General features: G+C 38.9%; 1 protein-coding gene across 6 annotated transcripts in view; it reads left to right on the top strand.

Annotated features, from left to right (window-relative positions):
* Positions 1-12750, top strand: part of SEMA5A (semaphorin 5A) — a 354504-nt gene that overhangs the window by 75963 nt on the left and 265791 nt on the right. For 5 of the 6 annotated variants that reach the window (XM_087760523.1, XM_087760512.1, XM_087760495.1 and 2 more), the window contains one exon: positions 10941-11036. The gene's annotated coding sequence lies outside the window, so the exon portion shown is untranslated. Of the gene's footprint in view, positions 1-10940; positions 11041-12750 lie in introns of all 6 variants that reach the window. The other variant, XM_087760533.1, reaches the window with a different exon arrangement.

Raw genomic sequence — 12750 nt, 5'->3', positions numbered from 1 at the left:
CCCAGTATTAGTATGTAAAACAGTGTGAAAGATCTCTTTCTGGAAGTTGGTAGAGAAAATTTTCTTCCAAATGTTGCTGAATCTGAACCATGTCCTTAAGAGGATTTTTCGGGGAATGAGGAGGGACTGTGACATAGGTTAAAGTTGTATGAAGAAGAACATTTTTACATATTCGGAGCCTGATTTTGAGTAACTGCAGGGGTGTATTTGGTCTCTCAAAAACCAAGCTCTCCAGATGCAACACAGTTAAGACTGTGACTTGAAACTTGACTCTATTATATCACTAGAGGAACCACCTGAAGATAACTCTTTGCATAGAAATGTGTGGGCACGAACAAAAGCAAAAGGCATTTTTTGATTTTTGTCATCTTTTGACTGTAGTTTCACTGGCAATGGAGGCTAACAGTAGCAGATAAACTAGTTTCCTTTCTACCACTGTGAAGGGAGTGGGGGGATAAGAAAAAAAAATGAAGGAGGGGGGAAAAGAAAAGCCAACACAAATATTGATTTTTTTTTTTTTTTTTAAATAAACTGATTTTGGAGAAGAAAAGATTTTTCTATTAACAGCATAGTATAATCCTGAGACTACTTCGAACAGTGGCATCATTTAAAGTTGATTCAGACAGAGGAGAGCAAAGAGGCTTCTACAGTGTCCAGTGAAAATATTGCTGAGTGCCCTGCTAGGACGCTAAGGCTTCCAGTAAGTCAAGGTTGTGTCTTTACAAGTAAATTTCCCCTTTTGGTTAAGTCCTTCTTCCTGTTGTTTAGAGGAAGGAGAAGTTTGAGTGAGAATTCTGTTTAATCAGTGTTCACCACTGCTCAGAAATTCCCCAGGGAGAGAACCAGGGGGACCTGCTGATATGTAAAAAGTGATGTGCACTTCTGGACCAGCACTGACTGCGCGGTGTCATGATGGCAGAAGAAAGAGCAGAGGTCCTAACCCTGAGGAGGCGGAGGTGCCATGCACAAAAAGGGACAGAAATAGTCCTGTGTTGTGGCAAGAGGAATTAGACATTTTTGTTAATCCGTTAACAGGTAATTCAAAAGGGTCTTTGTAGCTAATCAGATTTCTGGATGAGAGAATAAGAATGCTTCCTTAGGAGAAGGTTGTGAGGGAGTTATGAAATGTATTCCTGCAGCCTGTTGTCTAAATTATAAAAAAAAAAAAATTACCTTCAGATACCTGACAAACCCCCAAAAGTAAATTGTGTGCAATATATTCCTCATCTTTGTGAAAGCAGTGCCTTCACCATGAAATCTTTTTCTTGAGGGAATCAAAGTAAGAAAAACAATGAAAAAAATAAAAGAAACCCAAAATTTTCTTAAAATGCAGCTGCATCTGATCTGGAGCTACAGGCAATGTTTATATGCACATTTAGTGCACAGCATAAGTAAAGCAGAAATTTGAAGTGGTCTGGGCATTTAAATGTGCTTTCATATTTCCTGATGCTTTGACATTTTTGTTCAGTCTCGTCTCATCTGCAGTAATGATTGTAAAATACTATACAAAATTATATGTATTTTTTTTGCCATGTTACTTTAATATTATTCTGTTTAAATCTCATTTTAACTTTGTTTTTATCTGGGATAATTTAGTATACCCTTCCATGTGGTCTAATTTTCATTTACAATCTTTATGTATCAATACTGCCTCCAGCACAATGTAATGTGAGAGCCAAATTAATTTGTTTTGAAAAAATTCAGACCTTGGGGTAGAAAGTTAGAGAATAAGTTAAGATGTGGGATGGGTAAAAACACTGGCAAATGCAGCATGAGCACCAAGTGTATATATTTAGTCAGTGGCCGAGTTTGAACTTCATCTTAGACAAAGCATGATTATCTCACAGATTTGTCTGTGGTACATGTTTCTCTTCACTTTGTTGCATTGTTTCAAGTTCTCTTACCTTTGAAGGAGGATGAGAACTTTGGAACATGGCAACTTTTCTAGCAGTCTTGTTTCTATTTCTGAAGGGAGTACCAGTCCTAACATCAGGATTTCCATATCAAGTCTGGGTGTGTCTTAGTTCTTTCTTCTCCTTTTTTGTGCTATTTATTTCCTTCACTTGTTCTGTGAAAATTTTAGGGACTTGCTCTGGTGCAGATGTTCTAAATCAAATGCCTTTATTTCTTATATAATTACAAGCGATCAGAAACAGCGGAATCATACAAGTGCTTGCAGACAAGACATGCATCCTCCAATCCTGTCCTAGTAAGCAAAATCTTCTGTGTCACAATTCAAGTTGTTGAATATTCCTAAAGGCATTTCTAATAGGAGTTTCCTGTTTTGGGCAGTTTGATGCAGTTAGTTCTGTACATATTACTGATTCATACTATTAAGTTGTGAATTAACATCTAAATTGTAAGTGTTGCTTGGTGAATTGCCAAAGATAATGAGAACCAATACCAGATACTGAAGTTAACATTGCATTTTAATTAGCGCCCCTTAGGATAACGTGCTTAATGTCTCTGCATACTTTTCTGCATAAGTTGTCCCAGCCGCTTCAGTATACAAACTCCAGATCATCCCCAGCACCAGCTACCAAAACCTTTTGCTCTCTTTTATGTTACGTTTTTACATGAAATGGGTATCTCAAGCAGACATGAAATACAGGAACAAAATCAGATCCAGGTATTCTTTTTCTGCTGCCTGAGGTGAACATGTAGGACATCAGTGTGGCGAATGCAGGATCATGTACTTCATGCTCTACTTAGTGGTTTAACCTTCAAAAAAAAAGATGAATTTAATATGCCACTTGAAAGTAAGTATAGATTCGAGATACTGGAGGAGGGCAAGGAGGGCTGTGAAAGGAAGTTAGCTGTGGGCACAGTGCAGAGCAGTTCTGGGATCTGCTGCCTGCTTTGTCATTTAAGTCTAGTGCACAGCAGGGGATAGTAGATGTTTGCTTTTAATAACAGCTTGTAATGAACTAAGCATTGTAATGAAATTCTTGACAGGGATCCTACTCGTACATTAAACTCTTCTCCTTCCTTAATTTTGTTAGTACTGAACACAAGAGAAAAAATAATCTGTTGAGGAGGAGCTTGGAAATTATTGCGTGTGTCCTCCCTGGGATGATGCCCAGGACTAAAGTGTTTACCTCTGTATCTTTGCTTTGCCTGAGGCATTTGTGATTGCTTCAGCACTGCAAGCAGCCAGGGAGATGGGAGTGTGCATGCGTGTTGGGTGGTAAAGGGAGGGACAGGCTGCTAGAAGAATGCCAAAGCATTGAATGCTTTCACTGCTGATGGGGAAAACATTTGGCCCTGGGTAAGAAGATTTCAGACAAGTCTTGGAATATGTCCAGATCACAACCGGCCTATTCTTACTATCTCTACAGCCACCTAGAAAAAAAAAAACAAAACCCACAGCATTCGACTTCATGTTGAAGAGAGAGTAGATGAGCTAAGAAGCTTGTTGGGGGAAGGGGGAGCATCTATCAGTTTGCGATTTATGGTACCAGATGGACTGTGCTGTGTGTTCTGGCTCTGGTGATGGATATGTTAAGTTTTGTCTTTCTCTCGTGCATGCTGAGATGGAAGAAGGGAAAGCATTCATCGTTGAAGGAGAACAATCTAAGCCAAAAAAAATTAAGGCAGAATATGAAAGCACTGTAGATTAAGAAACTATTGTTAATTCTCTTTCTTATTCTTATATCATAAATGATTCCAGTACATTTGGGCTGGGAACCTAAATTGTCCGATGCTTGTTGATGCGTTGCACCAAACACTTTCCCCCCACCCCCGCCCCGGTATTGTTTAACTCTCCCCCCATTTGCAAAAGCAGATTACGGATCCATTTTTTTCCCCTGATACCTCACAGTTAAAATTAATAGACTTACCCAGGATTTAATATGGTCTCCTGTCTTTAAAATGTAGTGGATGTGATTTCTTTAAATCATTTTGGAGCATTTAAACTAACAAAGTGGATAAGCCAGCTTGTGGAATAAACCGACATACGTGAAAACTGGCACAGTTGTTAAACACTGCACATTGTAATGGCATATTGTTGGGGTATTATTACTTCAGCTGCACAATTATGGGAGCCTGCTGCATATTAGTAGACGCTTTCCTCATAACCTGAAGCTATATGCACTGAGTTATTTTCCTCTTCAGACTATCATCTTGGATTCTCCCAGACTACATATCATTTCTTTTTTTTCTCTGTAGCAGTGCATGCTGTAGGCAATAGTGAGTGTAATACTTTCTGCATTGTTAGGCAATGAGCATTAGCAGCAGCTGCAATATTCAGGATTAGTCTTTTCGTTATTATTTGGCATCTGCAGTACGTACATGAATCTGTTCAGCCCTGTTTCTCCAGAAGGCAGCTGGGCTCTGACTGAGAGAACATGACCATAAAGCTTTCCTGAAATTGTCACTATACTCAGGAGTTCACTCTTAATTGGAACTGCAGTTCTCACAATGCAGTTCACTGACATATGTAAAAACTTGCATTTTATTTAAAGAAACTGGGATATGTTAAGACATCTTCACATTTTATAGTGGTGAAATGGGGACAGAGCAAGGTTCTCAAGGCTGCACCACAAATTGGTTGCTGAACCAGAAATATAATCCAGGTCTCAGAACCCCAAGCTTCATCCTTGGTCCGCTAGCAAGCAGATGTCTTTGAATTAAGTACGCTACAGAAAATATACCAGCTGGTATCCTGCAGTACAGAAAACATCTTTCAGAATAGTAAATAAAACCCAGTTTTTTCCTGAGGGTTGTGGACGACTTTTCTCTAAAAGGTGTCTGTCATGTAAGCTTAGCTTGAATTTTTTTAAAACCAGATTGAAAAGGTTCGCTGGCTTTTGCAAAAAGTCAGATAAAACATAATATATTATTTTATGGTTACGTATCTAAAGATGCCTTTGCATTCTTTTGGTTTTACCTTTCTTAGCTTACTTGCCTTCTTTGGAAAATAAAGTAGCCATATACTGGTAATGAAAGAAAGGGAGCAACTGTTTGGTTTCATGCAGACTAAATGCATAGATTACAGGGTATTCTGGTTTGGTTGTTTTTCCTGAATTGACATAGATATTGAAGAACTTACATGGTGATCAATGAGATTTAAGATTGACATGCTAACATCAGTTTTGAGTGTGCAACTTAAATTTGAGAATCAGTTAGATAGGACATGAAATTACTTGGCAGCATTACAGAAGAGGAATGATGTTTTATTCCATGGACAGTTGCTCTTATCAGGATGAGTGGAGTGATGTTGAGACTATTTTTCTTACAGGTGAAAATTGGAGAAGGGAGAGAAGCAGTACAGTGCTGCATTTTGGGGAAGAAAGGAGATTTCTCCAGAAGATTGTTGCATGGTATCCTTCCTGCAATATTAAAAAAAATCCCCCTGCCCAAAAAAAAAAAAAAAAAAGACAAGACAAGAAAACACAACACATCTATTGAGTTTCATCTTAAGGACACCCAAAAATGCTAGAAACATTGATTTTTATCTAAGTCTTGTAGACATGCACACACACACGCACACAAATAAATCCTGTGTACATTATGCTACATTAATAATTCGCTTCGTTGACTTTCGTTATGAAATTGATTTCTCTGGTCATGAAACTCTCAGCCTCTTGTGTTGTCAGTACTAGCACAGTTTGGCTGAAAGGTGCCGAAAGGTGTTATTCTTGTCAGTATTCTAGAACTAGAAAAGACTGTCTGGATTATCAATCCAATGAGCTTCAGGTTCAGGAAACCATGTAAGAGTTTGGAGATATGTGGACAGACAATACCCGTGGCAACAGAGCACTTGAAATGTCCTATAGACTTCAGTCAAAGACCAGAAAAGCACAAGGATAAATGGTGTCACAGTCAAGAATAAATTTTTTCAGAAGTTTTGCTGTCAAGCTCAAGGAGATCAGAGTTGTATCAGAACTGATTTATTTTAAATAAAAATACTCAGTTGTGTAATTTGCAGAAAATTGGATAAAGGCCATGTTTTCTCTGCTCTTTGAAGTCTTCATGAAAAACATTACTTCAGTGGGAGCAAGACCACAATAATTTCTCCTTTATTACTGTTTTTCTCCATCTTTACCATTTCAAACTGGGTAATACTGTTCATTCTGTCAGCAGTCTTAATAATGTATTATACTTTAAAAATTACTATTTTGGGAATCATGGTCGGTTTTGGCAAGAACTAAGTGCTGCTCTTGGACTATAAATCTGTGGTGGTTAGTTAAAAGGTTAAATTTACACTAACATGTCTTGTCACTTTGACCTAGATGGAGTTAAAGCAAGTAAGTAGGGCAAGTTCAGCGGCTTTTAATGAACTATTATTAGTCAAATCTGTGCAAAACCAAATAAATGTTATGTCATTCTGTTTTATAATTTTCAACCAGCGAACTCTGGCTGACTGGTGACTTCACATGTTCTGATCTATGCTTTCCTGTCAGCAATATATTTCCCGTCCTGGCACTCCAGTCTCTATATTTATTTTATTTTGGCCTAGTGAACAATAAAGTGAAACTGTAAATAGAGTTAAAGCTGTGGGTAATTCATGAATCTAATCTTCTTTGTCAAGACCTTCCCTTTCAGAAAAACTGGAAAAAAGGTGCCATGGCCAGTAGTATAGCTATCAATATGTAGAATATAGCCATTGTTCATATTCCTGAGCATTGGCGTGTGTTACAGCAAACACAATGAGTCTGCTTTATGGGACTCTTCTTTTTCTTCTTTTCTCCAAAGATGATCTTCATATGGGCTGTGAGGGTCTTGTGTTCTGATAATGTTGGATTTACCATGCGCATAAAGTAAGATCTATTGCTTATGTGATTTACACATGGGAGCATGTGTACGTGTGTGCGGATGTCCACGGTTCTTCATGACTTGGAGCTTGTGTTCAGCAAGGCAAGAACAATACTGGAGCTTAGGGGAGTCCTTGTACTGCTCCTGTTTTGTCCAGCTGTGATTTCTGAGTTGAACTAAAAGACACATCTGTGAAGACCTGGATGTTTCCCAGCCCTGCCTGTGAAGGAGTATGGGAGTGGGTGTAGCACTGCATACTTTGACCTTCTGCTCTGCAGCGTGTGTCTGCCTGTTTGGGATGCGTTTGTGTGGGCTGGTTCTGTGGTTTGAAACAGTGGTGGCTGGGAAATGCTCAAGGACGTTGTTGATTTTTCTTTTGTTCTGCTTTTTTCTCTAATAATTCCTACATGTATTTTGTTTTGGTTTTACTTTACTCAATATGGTGACTTGAAAGGCATATAAACAAAATGCAGCCTTATAAGAAGGGTATTCCTCTTTCTTTCATGTTCCTTTTGCCTAGATTGAGCTGAATAATTGCCATCCTTCCACATCCATTCCTTAGTCCAGCAAATATGCTGGATTTAATGAGATCTCTTTCCTTATGTGAGGACCTCTTAAGCATGAAGAGAGAGATAAGTAGTAATATTAGCTAGCATACATTATAAGGAGAAATGTTAGTTTTTGTAGAAGGAGCACAAGGTTGTATATAGCAGCTGTTGTAACCATTCATCCTTGATTCATCCCTGAAAGTGGGATATATTTGCATAATGCAGGCGTTTTTCCGAGGAAGGGAAGAGGAGGGAGGATATTTGTATCTTTTTTTTTTTTTTTCCTTTCTCCCTCCCTCTCAATTTTGGTACACTTTCAGTTTTGACATGATTTTCTCTCCTGCTGCCAGATAGCGACAAAAGCAAACAATTTTTTCAGTAGTATTTTAAGCAGTACATAAAGTTTACTTATATGTGCTTAGTTCTCCTGTGCGTAGACGGTAAGAGCACTGAAGTGGTGAAAACCCCCTTCTTCCTGGTGCTCCTGACACTTCTACTTCAGCCCCACCAACATCAGCAGAAGTCACTTGGAGCAGCTTGCCTAACTCAGGTTGTGATCTCTGTGGAGCCAAGGCTGGCTGGTGGAGTGGCGTGGAGCAGGCGTGTGTGTCAGTGTCCTTTTTTGCCTTGCGAGGTGAGCAATGGCTGCCATGAGGTATTGTATGAAAATCCTGGGTGCCCGGGCAAGCTCCCAGCTGACTGGGTGAGGCGAGGTTGCTGCTGTGGCATGCTGCCCGAGCAGGGCCGTGCAGCTACAACAGAAGTGGGAAGTCTCAGCATGCGGACGGGCTACGGTGTCTAGACATGCTACGATTATTTCTTTGCCTAATTCAGTGTGTAGCCAAATATCTTTCCAAATATACTAGACAGATGTGGGAGCAGTACCCGTATTTGTATGACAGCGAAAGCTGTTAACTGCATGTGCACTTTCCTCCACGCCCCCACCAGATTTAATCGTACCAATGACTTCAATACTGCATTCTAACAGCAGTGGGAAACAGCACTCCTATGTGTTATCATTTAATCTAGTGAAGATTTCTGGAAAACTTCCACTCGTATACACCTACGTATATTTTTATCTATTTGCAGAAGGTTTTTTCCCCTGTTCTTTTAAATTAATGTGCTTTCAGGCAAATAAAATATACCATGGCTGAATTCCCCTCTTGTGTGCCTGTGTTTGTCACTAAGAGTAGGGAAAAAGAGCTATTTGGAAAGTGAGTTTGTCTCTTATTTTAGCCTGGCCATTTTCATGAAAGTTTTTGTGTTAGATTGAAGCTGGTCATCAGTTTCAGAAGTCATTTTGAAAGGAAGGGGTAGGAGACAGAGGCAGGGAGCACAGCCACTGTAGCCTTTTTGCTTTAGCAAATTATGCTAAACCAAAGCAAAAGTAAATTAAAACATGGTTATACACCCCCAAATAAAAAAAAAAAGATGTGTTTTTTCCAGTCAGTCTTCTGATTTCGGTGGCTTAATTTACAATTTGTATAAGATTGGTTTGGTGTGGGCTGCAAAGGCTGAGTTAGCCTAACTTTAGCTTAACTAAATGAATACTCAGGCTAATTTCTGGTGTTGCCCTGCCCACAGAATATACTGTATTGTGCTCAATGAGAGTGCCGCCACAGTCACAGGAACAGCAGGGTTGCCTTATTAAGAAGTATAAGAGAAGCAAGACATGAATCTATAGAAGTCCAAGTTTCACGAGTTTATTTCTTTGTGTGTGCATGTTTTCCCTAAATCAGTAACGTAGATTCAGACTTTGCTTTCCAGTTTTGTCTAGGTAATTCTTAAGATTAGAATAAAAATAAATTTTCTAAAGCTTTTATTTTGCTAAAATAAAATCTAAGATGTTTATGTAGAAATACGAATCGTGAAATTAGTGGTGAGGGGACAGTGGGCGGGTTGAAGTGCATATAGAAAACACTAGTACTGTCAGGTTTGTTTAGAAAAATTGAGGTATACAGCCTTCTTTGTAATGTTTCAAAGCATAATAATGCAACTGTTCATTCTGGTGTAGTGAGTGCATACATAAATCACTAGCACACTGCATCTTAGAGATGGGTTGCTTGTAGTTGTCTGTAGAACTTACAGCATGGTAACCGTTACAATTAATTACTTGACAGACTGAATGTCTCAGAGTACTTTGTCATCAACATACATGGGTGGCGGGTAGTTGCACTGTGGTGTTCAAGTATTCTCTGGTACATAGTAATATAAAAAGGAGAACTTGGTCCTCTTCCAAGATTTAAATTTGTCCTTGCCTTTCTGAAAAGTGGGAGGCAAAGAAAAGGTGATGCAATGTCTTCTCAACAATATAAGCTTCACCCGCCACCTTGGACTAAATGACCTTCCATCCTTTAGCTTCGGTTGATCCCTGTGCCATGGAGAACGCTATCTAAATCTGCTCTTGGCAGCTTCTACAGCAGAGTTTGACATCGCTGAATATCGTGGAGCGGTGTGTATATGTGCGCATATGATACAAATTCTTAATTTAGAAGAAAATATGTACATGATAAAAATCTGAAGTACTTGGTGATAGGGAGCAGGGGGTTCATGAGAAATTTTGACATGGTGAACACAAATCGGGATCTTCGTTGTCTAACCTGGAGAATTCTTCCTGGTCATGTGATGTTTCCTTGTTATAAAAGATTTTTATGCAGTACTGCTAGTGCATTTGGCAGATTTCCTGAGACTTTCATAGGTCAGAAAAGCACTGGAAAAAAATCACAAGCACTTCCAGTCATCTAGTACAGTCACTTTATATAAGTGAGTAAACAGAGTGGAACAATGACTCCTTTTTGCCTCATGCCTCTGATTAGGTTCAAGGGTGAACTGTTGATTGCTAGTGTATTTGTTCTGTGCTGTAGACATTCTCAATCAAAGAAACAGATGCTTAAATTGGAAGGTTTATTGTTTCTTTCTTCTGAAGTGAAGTACCTTTTTGTTGAGGTGTTGAGAGCAGGAAACTGCTATGTGATTCCTGTCTTGCCGTTTCAAATAAAGATAGAACTTGATTGATTAGCAGTACCTTTTTTGTTTCAATAAAGAAAAAAGCAAGATAATTTTTTGAATGTTTACATCGTCTTTGTCATTCCTACAAAATGGGTTAACGTCTTGTATTGTTCTTAATGATGCATCTCTTTTTCTTGAAAATGTATTTTGTATTGTTTTGAGACATTTTGACAGTAACTGCGTTTTTCTCTTGAACTTCCCGTTCTATGGAAAGATGAAACAACACTAAAGTTTTGCCCACTTGAATTTTGCCATGGATTTCAGCTGGGGCCAGATTTCGGCCCGTGTTCTAGGCATGTTTAATTTTAGTGGTGGCTAGGGCACCAAAGGAAATTTTTACAGTGAGGATTTTTTTCAAATTCTTATGTCCCGTGGATTTTGTTAATTTTGTGACAAGTACTCCTCTTTTCTGATTCTCATCCCAAGCTGCCAGTTATTTTAAAGAATGATTTTTTTTCTGCCTCTTTTTGTTTGGTTGTGTTCACACTGTGTAGTTCAGTGCCTTACATTTCTAATTTATTGCCTTGAAAGACAGATGTTTTATGACTGTTGTAAATGTCTGAGAATTGCTGATGAGCTGTCTCTTCAACACCTATTATTTATCTTTTATGTTTTCTTGTCTCCTAGGAGCCTACAAGGTAGACCCAGGACCCCACTGTGCTAGGCTCTGCACAAACACTGAACAGAGGCAGTAGATGATTACAGAGGGATGGTGACTAAAAGGTAGGTAAGAGACTGTATTTTGTTCAGTGGGTAGATGGTGATGTCATCGAGAGATTGTCAGATGCTGTCTGGAAGAAGACTTGTGAAATGGCTTTGTAGACCATTACAGGTATTCTGCCTTTTTCACCTCCCTAAGCTAAAGAAATGCAAGAAATGGAAATGGGAGGAATGCAAGAAAAACAACCTGCAATTCTCCTTTCTTCTTCCCTCTATTAAATTATACTCAAAGGGAAACTATGTAAAAATGGGGATGTTTGTTTAAAGAAAAACTGAAAGGGCAACTGTAAGAGTAACATGTTTGTAGGTGGCAGAGACACTATTTCAGGAGGCTGTTTTGGAGGTTCCACACAAATGCTTACCGTCAGTCTAAAAAAAGACGTAGGAAAAGGAAGCCTGTATAGCTAAATGACAAGGTAGAGGAGACTATTAAAAGCAAGAGGACATCTTTGAACACAGCCACAGCTTTTTTTTTAAGAAGGAAAATAGGACCAAAAAATCCCCGTGTCAGGCTAAACATAAAATTAATAAATGTTTTTTTTAACCACACCAGTAGCAGGAAGCTAGTTGAAGAGTCTGTGGGGCCTGTGTATAATGACATTATGAAATGAACAATCTGAGATAAAGCCATGTCAGAAAAGTAAATAGTTCTTGTGTGTATGTGCTCACCACTGAAAAGCGTGGGGTGGTTCCTGTTTTGGAACCCTTTTTGTGGGAGGCTTGTGAGATTGCCTTTCTCAGCTGGAAGCATTTGTAGGCGAGATTGTGGAACAAATTGCATGTTCCCAATTTAACAGGTCCAGATGTAGCTTACCCAAGTTTTTAAGGAATGGAAGAGTGAAATAGACCAGCTACAGACTGTGGCTTTGAAGTGTCTCAGCAGTTGAGAACTGAAGGTGTCTAATTTGATGCCATGTTTTAGAAAGCATTCATGTGGAATCAGGGAGCCTAGAAACCAATAGGCCTCTTGTTTAAATTGAGTGGATTAATTAAAAAATTAGATTAGCGGCTGTTTTAGAAAGGACATTGGATAAATATGATGGAGATACTGTTTTTTAAAAGGAACCTGCGTTGCTTCAAAGCAGCACTAGCAATTTCAGAGTGGAATGAAGGAGCTTCATTCTCTTTCAGAAACTCTGTGCCTGGTATGTAGCGTAACTGCAGACCACTGAGCTGCAAACAGCTTTGTACTGAAGTGATGAATTGTGCTGTACTTGACTCTGCATATGAGGTGAAGGAGGATCAGAGAGGGATGGATGAGGTCATTTTGTCTAATGGAAAGACCCTTTGTTTCTTGCTACAGGGAATGAGCCTCTTCCCATTAAACCCTGTTGTTAAATCTCTGAGATTAATGGCATCTAGAAGCAGGGATTTAACACCTGGTGTGAAACTAAACGGTCTTTGATTTACAATTTTAATTTTTTTTTTTTTTTGGCTTAAAAATCTAGTTAGGCAATAAAGTTCAACTTCCCCCCGCTGGCACAACTGCCCTCCCACAGGTCACACTTCTTGCAATAGAGATGCTACCTTTAAGTATTCTAGATATCTCTCAATTGCCTGAAGTCTCATGGATTGCTTTCTCTTGTCTTGATCATTTAAAATGTCAAAAGAATTTGTAGAAAAGGGCACTGTTTTGAGACCCTTTGATCTGGCTCTGTTGATCCAGGTTTGGTATATTTATATATTTTTCTTTTTCTACATGACACAGATTTTCATA

The sequence above is a fragment of the Nipponia nippon genome, unplaced genomic scaffold (genome assembly GCF_047370975.1).
Source record: "Nipponia nippon isolate SJK-2023a ecotype South Korea unplaced genomic scaffold, ASM4737097v1 scaffold_1, whole genome shotgun sequence".
Taxonomy (NCBI): domain Eukaryota; kingdom Metazoa; phylum Chordata; class Aves; order Pelecaniformes; family Threskiornithidae; genus Nipponia; species Nipponia nippon.
Note: the sequence above shows the minus strand (reverse complement) of the source record. Positions and strands in the feature narration are given on the sequence as shown.